The 13985-nt window shown below is 28.4% G+C and overlaps 2 protein-coding genes across 9 annotated transcripts in view; one reads left to right on the top strand and one right to left on the bottom strand.

Annotated features, from left to right (window-relative positions):
- Positions 1–11115, bottom strand: part of LOC126852316 (FMRFamide receptor-like) — a 48529-nt gene extending 37414 nt beyond the window's left edge. Inside the window, exons 1-3 of one of the 7 annotated variants that reach the window (XM_050597004.1) lie at positions 10916–11115; positions 9293–9765; positions 8645–8782 (exon numbers count right to left, since the gene is read on the bottom strand). The gene's annotated coding sequence lies outside the window, so the exon portion shown is untranslated. Of the gene's footprint in view, positions 1–8644; positions 8783–9082; positions 10188–10906 lie in introns of those variants that run through there. The other 6 variants (XM_050596996.1, XM_050597032.1, XM_050597023.1 and 3 more) reach the window with 6 other exon arrangements.
- Positions 1–13985, top strand: part of LOC126852196 (uncharacterized) — a 67772-nt gene that overhangs the window by 21191 nt on the left and 32596 nt on the right. The gene's annotated exons all lie outside the window — the stretch shown is intronic.

Below are 13985 nucleotides of genomic sequence, written 5' to 3' on the forward strand. Positions count from 1 at the left end.
TCATTGGCAAATGCAAATTACTGCTGTCTGCATCAGATTTCGCGCATTTGACGGAATCAGAAACACGCGATTAATCCTGCCAATTGAATCAACTTTATTAAACGTCGAGAGAATGAATATCTCGTTGCAGTGACAATATAATTGAAATAGTTATCGAAAATCCAAAAATGACGTTGCAGAAATCACATTGCGGAATGTCACGTGAATGATTGATTATTTACAATCGAAAAATATATTATACGAGATTCGAAAAAATGTCAAACATTTTGATATAAAATTTCAATATGCGAAAAAAACCAAAATACAATTAGCGAGTAAGTATTTATTTTACTATTGATTATTTAAATATCGATTTTCTTTTCTCAAATTGTAAAAATAACAAACTATTGTGCATTTTATAACGTTTATGAAATTCTTTTTTTATATTTTTTATATATTAATATATTTTCTATAATAATAAATTTTGTGGATAATTAAATGTTATTATATTGAATGCGTGTATCTGATTAGAATATAAATTAGTGATAAAATTAACAATGATGTATTTAAAAAAATTTGATGGAATCATTAATCGCATTGGCAGCAAAATGTGAAATACAGTGTGAAAGAGATAAAATTGCATTTATTTGCATTTCTCTCCTGCCTTTAAATAATATAATCATAATAATCGCTTTTCGCGTCACTTATTATAGATAAAATTATCTCGGTATCGACGACGTTGTGAGTTATGAATGTCGCTGATACGAGAAATTTATGAGCTATGCGATGGCGACAAAATTTAATTATTTTGATGCAAAAAATGCATCTATAATATAATGCATTAACATATATAAAAATAAACGCAACGTGCTTATTAGTGCATAATTTATTATATGATAACTCGGATTTGCATGAGATTGATTTTGTTCAAATAGGCGAATTATTTTGTGCCAATTTTAAGATTGATTCCAATTTTCTTTGCTAATAAATAATTAGAATAAAAAGAACTATTAGCTAAAAATAAATATTAAAATTCTTTTATAGAAATTAAAAAAATATTTATGTAAAAAAGAAACTGAAATATGGTTTAAGAATATAATTTCAAAAGTTTAAAAAAAAAATAAATAACTCAAAATTGTTGCAAGAAATATATTTATATTTGTAATTTGCATATAAATGGAATTGCGGTACAACTACAGGAGATTAATACAATTTGGATAGAAATTGCCGCAACAATTCCGAGTGCTTTGCGGCAATCCTCTGCATAGTTCTACAAATACATATTTGAAATATTTGAAATAATTTATTAGCAAGCTATATTTTTGAAATTTTTTAAATGTTTATCAAATTCCACAACTAATGTAAATTGAATTTTGTTTAATAGTAAAAGAAAGATTAAGAATATTTTTTTAAAACTTGTGTGCAAAAAAATGATATAATTTAGTTATTAAAATTTGTACGAGCAATTATTTTTATTTTTCATTCTGCTTTTAAAGTTTTACTATTCAAAATACTTAAAATTCGACAATTTTTATCTCCGTTTTTTTTTTTTTTGATTTAAGGACTGTTACAAAACTTTTTCGTCAATTTTACGTTAAATGGATTACCATTCCGTATTTGTGATAATTCCGCGACTTCTATATTTTTTTTTACCTTGCATTTAATTGGACGAGTTATAATTAATTAGCTAATATTACACATAAACGTTGCTGTGATAGCCATTAGCCAATGGCAAATTGCGGCTTTAGATTTTCTCCATATGCTCCAGATATTTGAAATCTGCTCTAAAGATATTCATCGAGTTATTTGGTCTAATTAGGTAAACGCGCAATGAATACCTTAAGACTGATTACGATGGAAACTATTCAAATGTAGCAAATGGTGCAATTGAAATTTTTCCCGAACCCTTACTTCTATGTCCTCGTTCGTCCCAATCAAAGAAAACATTATTATTGTAAAAATATTATTAGTTATCTTTGATGAAATAATTTTATTTTTAAGACAAATCCGTAATGTTTCTTATTATAAAAATAATAAAAAAGCGCCGATTATTTTTATCGTCTTCTATTAATTGCACTTTACATATATAAATCAAGAAATAATTTTAATATTTTCGTATTAATGATGAGAAGAAAAAAAAGTGTAAAAAAATAAAGTCAATTTTTTAATTAATTAAAAATTAATTTTTGTTTCTCTATGAATCTCAATTTATATAAACGATTTAATTTGTATGTATCATATAAAATTAATAACTAAATCAAAAAGCATGTTGCAATTGCAAAATATTCACAAATATTTTTCACAAAATTTATTATTCTTCTTTAAACTTTTGTTTATTAGAAAATTAAGGTAAAAGTCAAATTCGCAGATGATGATTTTGTGCGAAGACAACCTCTTTTTAAAGAGTTCGCAGTTGACAATCTTTTGTGTGGTTTAACAGTCTTTTGAGTGTTTGCCGGCCCCAAAAGTTAAGAGTTCTCTGTTCCAGTTTACATCTCTCTTACGGCTTTGAAATGTTACAAAGAATGGAGTAAAGTGATCTTCACAATCGCGAAAGAAAGTCTCCCTTGCGTCTTATAGCGAGCAGGATTTATAATCGTAGAGACTACTCCGTGGGGGACGATCGCGACACGGAGAAATCTTTATTGAGATATTGATTCACTGCTTTCGTACAATATATCTTTCCATATATCTGCGAAAAATAAAGTGCAATTCTTTCGTGTATGCATTGATTTGTTTACAAAATGGTATGTCGAAAATAGATTTATTGTGTTTTAAAATTGAGCGTTTGAATATTGTTGAATTCTAAAACGTGAAAAAAATCGAGACTAGAAAACAAATCTTTTCTTGCTTTTCACAATTTAAAATGCATTTAATTTTCGTAAATTACTTTGCAAGTTAAACAATAATTAAATAAATTTTATTCGTTAATGTTGATATATATATATTTTCGTAACATTTCCCATATGACGACAGATTAAAAAGAATGGTATTTCGCATTCCTCGATATCCCTTCGATATCTATAGCTTTTAATTATTTGATCGTTTAATTATCCGATAAAAAAGAAATATATATTGCAGAATAAATAAATAAATCAATTAATGCCAACCGTAAACGTGTAGTCATTTTATAACAATACTCTAATATTATTAAAAACAAAATAAATGATGAAATAAATCGCAATTAATACACTCAACTACATTTTCGCAAATACAAAACGATTGAAATTATTCACATACTGTACTGCTACTGCTATTTCATCGTTTAACAATTCTGATGCTGCACCATTGTTCTTGATACTCACTTGCGTCAGAATAGACGCGAATTGATCGAAAAAAAGACGGCTAAATACAATCGCGCACGTTAATTAATTGACAATAAACGCTCGTTCGATATGGCACGTTCGTTCGATATTTGTTTACGCGTAGAATTCGAGAGAAAAAAAGAACGTTGCAAAAAACTGTAGAATGGCTTAGCGAAACTCCAAAGCGACGACAAACATTCCGTTGTCACCGAGTTAGTCAAATGAGAGACTGACGCGCGCGCCGAGTAAATCCAACCTCAAACATCAAATAATTATTACGATATTACTACGACGAGAAATAACATTGAGATTAAGATTAAATTACTGTGTCATAAAGTACGAGGTTACATTCAGGATTTTTCGGTGTTTGCGACAGTTGCGGATTTGTTTGTGACACATCCGTCAGTGCGCGGTCGTTCTTTTATTTTGACTCGCGTTGTTTGATCGCGCGGTGACGTCACACGACGCGTCGCGCACGACACGGCTTGTATACGTATATTAGTGATCGTCTCGCATTTTTTGCGCACTTTTCCGCAACAAAAGACGAATTTCGGTTGCAGACGAACGCAGAGAGTACAAAAAAAAGTAACGGGCGTGTGTAAAAGTGGATTCTCGAATCAATTGAGATACCTGATGACAATTAATTCCTCGATTCGATGCCCACATTTCGACGGTATAATCTTACAGCTGTGCGTCTTGAAGTCGACGCAGTTTACTTTAACCGACGCGCATTTGCGGGCGCGAAAATGTCGCGGCAAAGTGTCGCGCGATCATCGCCGCGTTTCGTGTAATTCGTTCGTTCCTATCACGTGATTATTCCTTGCGTACGAGCGATGAGATACCAGATAAAGTTAATGCTTTAAGTAATTACGGGATAATTTGTCGAACATCATGTTTAAACCGCGCTCTCTCGATCGACTCGTCTATCTGGGCAGAGCGATAATGATTCGTCGTATTATTTGTTCGTTTGAAATGCATCACGGTGCGTGTCGTGTTAATTAATGCCGCGTTAATTAACGCGCGTGATCGTAATTAGACGCGTTTTTCGGCTCGAGTGTATCTGAGTGAAAAACGATGAAACAATTTGGCGAGAAGGCAACGGCGGGAATACGATAGTGATGACGCAACGACGAGGATGCAACAATTGTGCATCGACTTGTGAGTGAATTTTTATTTAAAATTGTTATAAATTGATAGCGTGATCAATTTGTTTGTATACCTTAATTATCTCGCGAGAAGAATATCGTGATAATTTCGTGAACTTAGCGGGCTGATTGCGTGCAAGACGGGGTTAAATTCGACCCTTACTCTGAAATGCGATCGAATTACTCCGCGGAGAACATGATCGGCCTTCGCTTTAATTTGTCGAGCCTTAAATTTGCAAGGTCGATCTGTTATCGTACAATCGCGATAAATGAGTTGATATTTATTACGAATTAATTTTATTCTTAAAAAGAATTTATAAAAAAAGAGATATATATTTAATAATATAATATTTAGTAATATAATTGCATAAAAAAATTATTAGTAGAAAAATCTTTTCATAGCGAAATCTCTTTATAAAAATATTAAATATTACATTTAACAAAACATTATTTTATTCAAAATTTTCATATATTTTGTTCAATTTTTGCATATAAAAAAATTTATATTGAAGATTGAACAATAAACAATTCTCTACGGAAATTTTTGTTAAAAATTTAATTCTGTATTTTTGGTAAAGGCTATATCTCTCTTTCATTAAAATTTAATATGAATCAAAGGATATCCTTCAATTTTTTATGAGAGAAAATTTCATAAAATTTAAATTCTAGAAACTCAACTAAATATTTATATCATTTTTACATGAATTGGAATGTGAAATAAATACCAGCAATAAAAAGTTTCTACGCATTTGCTGTCATGAACATTCGATATTATTTTAATCATAATTCAAAATAAAAGTATCAATAAAATTAAATATTGTTTGATCAAGGTTGTTATTATAACTTGTTTGTTCTACAGTCATTTTGTCATTGCCAATACAGTTATGGCATTTTAACAAAAGCATAATGAAATCTTCTTTAATTAATCGTTACGAAGTTTAAAAATGGTTAGCTCGTGCTCACCATGCTAATCAAATTCTGGGGAAACGACGCACCGAACGATCATAGCAGCAAAAATACAGTTTAGCGTAATAAGTTTTCTTGCCTTAATTTTTTTATAAAATGTTCTTCGTATTAGCAAGCACTCAAAAGGTAAGTGTATAAATTAATTCTATGCAAAACTGGATATACAATCCATCTTTATTGCATTAAATTTTTTAACAGGACTTTAGATTATTTTCCAATTTTTAATGAGAGAGTTTGATGTTTTAAAAATATAAAAACTTTTTTATTACAGAAAGAAATTAATAATTATGTTTTTAAATTTTGTAGATTTATATATTGTATAAAATTTTGTAGATTTATATATTATATAAAATTTTTAAATTTTTTAAAATGTAATACAAGAAAAAAATTTGATATAATTTTGATAATTTGATATAAGGTAATTACAGAATATTCTCATAATTATTTTGATTTAGAAAAAATGAAACTGTCAATTATAGTTAATTATAGTTAATTAAAATCAATTATAGTTAATTAAAAAATTATTGATTTATTTGTGTGACTAAATTGATCCAATCGTAAATATTGATTTGTTACCGCAAAATAAGGTTTGGCTCCACATTACAGCTGGCTATTTGTATGATAACCAATCTATCTAAAAGATAATAATCTCAAAGAGCATATGAATAGTCTTTATGAACTATAAGTCCTTAGAGAATCTACTTTATTACGGTCTTTCTAAAGGTCAGCTGCACCGTCATTGATTATTCTTAATTACGATGTATTAAGCGATTTTCGTCTGCAATCTCGTACAAACGGTAGTTTAATTACAGACTTTTTTTTTATGTATGAAAAAAAAAGTATAGCTGCCATAACAAACTGTCATTTGGAGCAAAATATCAATGAATTAGAAATTAGAATTTTATTTTAAAAGAAGAGAGAACAAAATTAAGAAACACGCAAATAATAAAGTTTTCTTACTGAATACATCAATTTTACTTTAATTGAAAATAAATACATAATTTTATGGTTTAAAAATTAACTTATTGTTAACTAGAAAGAAAGTAATTCTGTAAAACCGATGTATAATAATAATTGTTTATTAGTTAGTTCTATTTAAAATCAAACATCAACTAAAGATCGATTTTCTTATCTTTACTCATTTCAGTCTGTATTTCTTTAATTAATAAAAAAGAAACTTAATATAGTTTTGGCAATATATTTTTGTTAAAACTGAGATCGAGTATCTTAGAATGCGTTGTAGATGAAGAAAGAAAATTTAATTAATCATGTTTAACTCGAATATTACAATCAAGTAACTTTATATTTGAAATAGAATTGTAATACAATTTCTTTCCAGCGATTGTTTTTGATTTTTTGATGAATTCGATATTGTGTCGTTCGTCATGTCTGCTTTAATGCTTTGTTATTTTCGTAATTTCTGGTTGTATTTTTCTCTTTTCTTTTCTCTCGATATTTACCTCGTCTTACATTGCTTCATTACGCAAAACAATCAGAATTGGAAAAATTAAAATAAAAAATCATAGTAATTCTTAATAAATTCGTAATTTTTTCACTATGCATTGCATCTTATCGCTTTTTCCGCTGCTTTATAATTCAATCTCACTCGCGACATTTATTTCCCGAATGTCTCGTTACATCGCGCAATTTGAGATTGCGATAAATCTTGTCAAAGGTCATGGACATTTGCAATTATATTTTTTTATATAGAAAAAATTTCTATTTAAAAAAGATTCAACTTTTCATATCGCTTGATTTTTATATATACAATATATTATAGATTGAGTTTTATATATATATATAATATATTACATCTTTTTAATATATTATACATATAAAAGCAAGATAAATAATACTTCATTTAATTGATAAGAAAAATTATTATTAATGAAGAATTGGTAAAAAAGATAAAGTAAAATATCTCTCACGGAAGAATTATAACTTTATTTAAAGGAAATTTTATATAAAAATATTTTTTTTTGTGATGCAGTAAGTTTTTTTTGCAATTTCATATTTTGCATTTGCGTAATGAGATAAAATATATAATGAGACGATTATTTAATAGTTATTTATATTGAATTTCTATATCTCATTTTATTATGTCACGCAAATGAAAAATATGAGATTGTAATAAAAAATCAAAGTATATCAAAGATGTTTTATATAAAATTTCTTTAAAAAAATATATAATTTGTCTGTGATACTCTATTCCTTTTGTTATTTCTTCATCAGTAATAAGTTTTCTTTATTATCAATTAATTTAATTATCATTAGTTTTGCTTTTGTGTATTTCTATATGTATATTTGTATATTAAAAAATATAAATCAAATTTTATTAAAAAATATTATAAAATATAGCATAATAAAATTTACAATTGTACTATTTAATTATTAATCTATTAAATTGAATTTTCCACTTTTGATCATCGTAATTTGGATTAAATTGGATATTACTCTTTGATAATTATTTTACATTTTAGAAATTTTACTTTATGAAGTAAAATTCTAAAATTAATTTACTGTTTTAAGACGTTGATACAAGTGCATCATTACAATAGTGATAGTGTACGCATTGCAATGGTATAATAATCCAAAAATTTAATTTTCAAACAAGAACCTTTGACGAATCAATTTTTACGGAAAGCATGAAAAGCAATATATTACACAAAATGGTACAAGAGACAATTATTAAAAATATTAATTTTGAAAACCATTCAAACAAAATAAAATTTGTACAGATAAATCCATTATTTTCATATAGCTTAATTCAATAATAATAAACTTAGTTTATATTAAAAATGAATTCTTCATTTTCGTGAAACATCAACATTTCAAAGTTTTTGAAAATTTGTTCTTTTTTTAGACAGAAATTTTACTCTGAATAGAAACATTAGAACATATGTATTATCACTCATGAGAGATTTGTGTTTCCTTAATTGTACGTCAACCCTCGAGATGGAAAATCGCTTCTTCTTATTTGTGAGCTTTATGGTAATATGTTTTTGCTTTTACATTCTGTGTCAGTTATTTTTGGCATTACTTAGCATACATTTGTATCATATATTGTTTCACATATTCAAATTTTATAATATGTTATTATATCTTATGAGAAAATGTATAATATTCTATAAAAAAAACATGAACTTTGTAGAAAATTAAATAATGACTTATCTCTGGTGTAATCACAAAATATGCATATATGCATACAATATTACTTAATATATAGTGTAGGTTTGTAAAATATAATACCTAATATCTGCATATAAATTCATATTGAGATAAGCAGCTTGTCTCGTATATCCGTTCCTTTCACGTCATATCTCCACACGTTTTTCACGGAGCGATTCAATCACGGTATGAATTAATCCTTAGAGTCGTCGCCACAAACTGTCAATAAAAAAAAAAAATGCTTTTGCTTTCACCTTTTATAACTGCTTAACATGTATCAAGAGAACATATTTTTGTAATATTGTACTCTTTAAATCAAAATAATTATTTTATAAATTTATACAATTTTATTTAAGAAACTCTTTTTTTTCTGAAATTAACTATGAAGTTTTTTATAATTTTGATTTATGTTTTTTTTTTGGAATATATATTGACATATAATGACACTGAAAAATCTAATTTTATAATGAAATGAAATAAAATATATTTAAAATTTACGCAGAAAACAAAATGAAATACCTCAAATTTTTGCAGACTTTGCACTTGATTGCTCCGAAATTTTACTTGTAATATTATTTGATTGTATCGCATATTATTCGTTCGCAAAATTACTGTGCTATTTGGACTGTGGAGCGTCGTGAAATTTTTGTTTGCAGAACTATTAATAAACGAATGTCATCTGCAGTAAACGCAACGCGATCTCTCACAAAATTTCAGTCCGGGTTTCACCTGTTTAATGACTTGTCGTTAGTCTTCTCGTTGGTCTCGTTGCACCTGAATTTTGTCATCGTGTCACTTTCACCACTACAATTTGCATAAGTACGCGAAAACAATTATATTTTGTGTCACTTCCGCGATGTCAGGATGAATCAAATAATTTGGTCCAGCGGCGAGAAGAGAGAATTGTCGAGAAATATATTTCTATCGATGCACTTTTTGCGACAATTTGAAGAATGTCTCGAATTTCACGTTTGAAGATGTTGAGAAGGCCTTGTACCTCGATGAATCACTTTGTTTTTCTCAATCAGAGTATCGTCACGCTCCACAAAATATACGTAGCACGCCAATCACTGATTCGTATCACTTAATTCAATTCGCAGATTTTTAATTCTATATTTTGATTCAGAGAGTTAACATGGACCAGTTAATTCTATCAATATCAGATATCAGTTTCTCAATTCCCAAGGAAATTCCGCAGTGTACTTATACAAATTAATAATTTTTGAAGGAAATTGTCCGTAAATTTTATTTTTTTTTCTTATTTTCTCTTTTAATGAGAGAGGAAATTGAGTCTTAATAATTCAGGTAAGAAGATGGTTTTAAGCAAGACAAATTTTAATACGATTCAGATTTCTTTGCAATAGTCATTTTAATTAATACGGTTATTTCTCCGTTGATGAGTCTCTTTATCTTCTATAAATTGAAGAAAAAGAAATTAAATTGTAGAAATCTGTTATACTCGAACGATTATAGTCATCTTTTTGGTCGTCTCGGATAAGATCAGGTTTTTTTTAATAAATTTTAAATAAGATTATTTTTTTTTTAATTTATCTTCGTAATAATTGTTCATTAATTTCTCGTTTCTTCATCGGCGAATTGTGCCATCTCTCCAAAAGAGAAAGAGAAAGAGAGAGAGAGAGAGATAAAGTAGCCTTACTCAAAAATAAGTAAACACGTCAAGTGTCGATTCACGTCACTTAATTTCACTAATTTACGTCTTTACACGTTGACGATTATGGTACTTATTATTAAAGACTGCATTAAATAGAGTTATATTAACATTTAGAGATCATGGTTGCTAGAAAAATCGACAATTTTCAAGATTATGTTGATTAATCATATCTCACATTGATTGAATTAGACTTGATTTATTTTATTAATAATCTTGCTAATAATTATATATTAATATGCTGGAATATAACCTTTATTTATTATTATTATTATTATTATTATTATTATTTATTATTATTCTAATTCGATAAGTACTCATAAACTTGAATATGGTTAGTATATTAACAGTCTTGGGACACGATAACACTATTAATCTCGCTGATATTGATTTTGTCGGAGACCACCGATAGTAAACCATCTTGAAACTGCTGATCATTGTAGTTGTGAATCATATTAAATCTATTAACAAGCTTGAACATAGTTATTAATTTTTGACAATTCTCTCGTTGATTATACTTATTAATTAATAGCCTTATCGTTCATTCATTTATTAATAATCTTCTTAGCGAATATTAATAGTGTTTTTTTTTTATTTAAATTATTTATTAATTATTTTCTTAACTATTCTTATTAATAACATTTTATTAATAATCATTTTTTAAAATAATTTACATGATTTACATTACTAATAACTTTCTCAAAGATCAAGAATTTCAACAGCACTATCTCTTGTCAACTTTTAAATGTTACTTTTTTTATTTCATGGTTTTTATGCTCGAAATTCCTCTGTCACTGGTCTTTCACTTTTCACTGAGCTTAGCGATCGCGATGCGGTACTGTTTGCCTTGTTTCAGCAGGAGGCGTAAAATCGACACACGATTTCGGAGCGCTCTCGCGGCGCACTGAGTGCGCCTAGTTAGTAGAGGAGGATCCGTAGCGTCACGGCACGCCACGTCTCGTCGCGCCGCTGCGGAGTAGCCGCGAGTGCGACGAGAGTGACCCTGGCAGTGAGTGCCGCCTGCGCACTTTCGTTGTACCAACCCTTTCCTCCTCTCTCATTCTTATTCTCTTCTCGATCATCAACATAATGTTTCTCCGCGTTTTCTTTCTCCCCTTCGAGGCCATACAACTTGACTTCGAGTAGAATTTATCCGCAATTGACTTAAATCTGTAAGTATTAGTATGTTTGCCGGCCCGTTCATTTCTTGCGCCATTCATATACTGAAAGTGGACATCGGCTATAGTTCAAAGCTATAATCTATTTGAAGAACGCGTAAACACAAGCTATATTCTCTACTGGTTGAATGTGTGCTTGAATCTAAGATGTGTATTATTTTGAGCTTTTATATGAAAAAAAAAAAAATAAACTAATATTGAGAAGACAAGATATGAATCGAAGATGAGATTTTGATTGAGAAACGGGAAGAAATTTTGGCATAAGAATATCTGATCAAATTGGATCTGCAAAAGGGGCTCTTGGAAATCCCTGACACTTTGGCAATTCCAATTTATAGATTCTTTATATTTTTTCTCTGCTTTGCATTTAGTCTTTGCCTTCCATCTTCGTTTATTTTGAATATTTAACATTCTATTAATTTGCAATCTTTTTTATTTATAAATGTATATTTCTTCAAAATTCTTGGCACTAAAAACGATACTAATGACTCTCAAATTTTTGTTTGCATGTTTTCTGTTTTTGCAATATCATGCATTCATTATTTTGTTTAGAGATTCTTTGGCACTATATCGTATTTTTGTTCGCACATGTTTTCGTTTGTAGAACTGTATACCACCCATGTAAATTATGTTAGGAATTCTAAGATATCTAATATATCCCATTTCGACATATCCTTTTATGATTGGACCAAATATCTTATCTTTCTCCTTTCCTTTCCATTATTTATATGTCGCACAAGACACATCGAAACCGAGCCAATCTATATAAGTTATTCTCTTAATTCTGATTTTCTTTTTTTTCTCTCTCCTTTTTCTTTATATTTGAACTTATCTCTTCTTGCATAGATAATAATCTTGATTTACTACGATCTAAATTTATTTTTTACGTAAAAATAAGTAATGCTTGCAGTAATAAATCACACGATTGTAAATAATATTTTTGATTATTTTACTTTTATTTGACTTAAAAATATCTTTCTCTATATATAATAAAATTGCTCTAAATACAATTTATTTTAGATTCCAGCAAAATTTTTACAAAATTTTTACTCCAGAACGATGATGAAATGTCGCTTAATGGATACAACTTTAAATATGTATACTCACGCGCATTATGTGATTTAAACAATGATTTAGATCTCTGAATTAACATTTGCTTACTTCTTCTAAGGGGATTTGGACCAGAATAATAATTAGTTTTCTCCTTCCCTGCCTCTCTCTTTTTCCCGTCTATCATCGTGATAGACAATCCTTTCGAGGGTACAAAATAAGGATTATGTTTACATGGCGCCACTAACCGCATATAAATCAAAATAAAGTCTGAACAGGCTGGGAAAACCTTACGATTTCTATAGTTAATTTTGGCGGTGATTTATCGTAATATCTTTTGAGTGATCGCGATAAATCTTGGATCCTACACGATAAGCCGTCGCTATTAAATTGCAGATCTCGTTTCGGTATTTATCGCGGATTATCTCACGACGTCACTTAAGAATGGAAAATACATGCGTATTTTGGAAGTGACGTATATGATATACGGCCGCCGATTAATATTTTCGGTCCGATTCGGGCCCTTTCTCTTCAAACTGTGTCGTAACATCGATCTTAGTGATACAACTGGTGAGTTACGGCGGAGAGTGGATAGTAATGTAACGCTGTCACTCATGGTTATAGATTGGAGGTTTAATAGGAAACTTTTGCGATTTCTCAATATCACAGATAAATGCAGAAATATCATTAAAGTATGTAACGAATGAAAGAATACAAAACTTTAGAGAGAGAGAGAGAGAGAGAGAGAGAAAGAAAGAATGATTCCAAAGATTTGAATACAAGAAAAAAATTTTTATAAAAAATATGTGTTGGATAAAAAGAGTTTTTTTTTTAAATCTAAGTACAATAAAAATATATTATTTTTGTTTCATAGATTAAGTGATATTTAAGATATTTAAGATTACATATTGCCGTACTTAAATATAATATATAATTTAATATAATACTTAAATATAATATAATATATATTGGATTAATAATAGATAAAATAATAACATTTTTTTTCTTGCTTTTAATTTCCATTTACATATTTAAATATTTTAGATATTTGTATAAATATAGAATGGTACTTTGGGTACATTTTTATTTTATTTTATTATATACACACACGAATTTATAGAATAAAATGTAAATTGCAATATTTTTAATTAATTAAAAAACATTCGTTAATAAAATTCGTTTTTCAATTTTGCGTATATTCAAATTTTCAAATTATCATATGCTTTGTTTTGCACACTTTTTGTTTGATCCGCCGACTTGATGAGTTTTGATTCTATTCACATATGATTGTTAAGTTGCGCTGAAGATAATCCTCCAAAAAAAAAGAAAAAGATCAAAGTGTACGCCATTTATGATTTTTACAATTATTATTTTAATTAATAAATATTGTTTTTGCGCCCTAAGTACTGCGCGTGCTTTTTCTCTTATTTTTTGTAATATTTTTGTTATGATCCGTCATTCGTGCAATCTACTTTCAATTCAAAGAAACAGCATTGATTACTATACCGTCTTCTCGATAACATTA

This window comes from Cataglyphis hispanica, chromosome 1 (assembly GCF_021464435.1).
Source record: "Cataglyphis hispanica isolate Lineage 1 chromosome 1, ULB_Chis1_1.0, whole genome shotgun sequence".
Classification (NCBI taxonomy): domain Eukaryota; kingdom Metazoa; phylum Arthropoda; class Insecta; order Hymenoptera; family Formicidae; genus Cataglyphis; species Cataglyphis hispanica.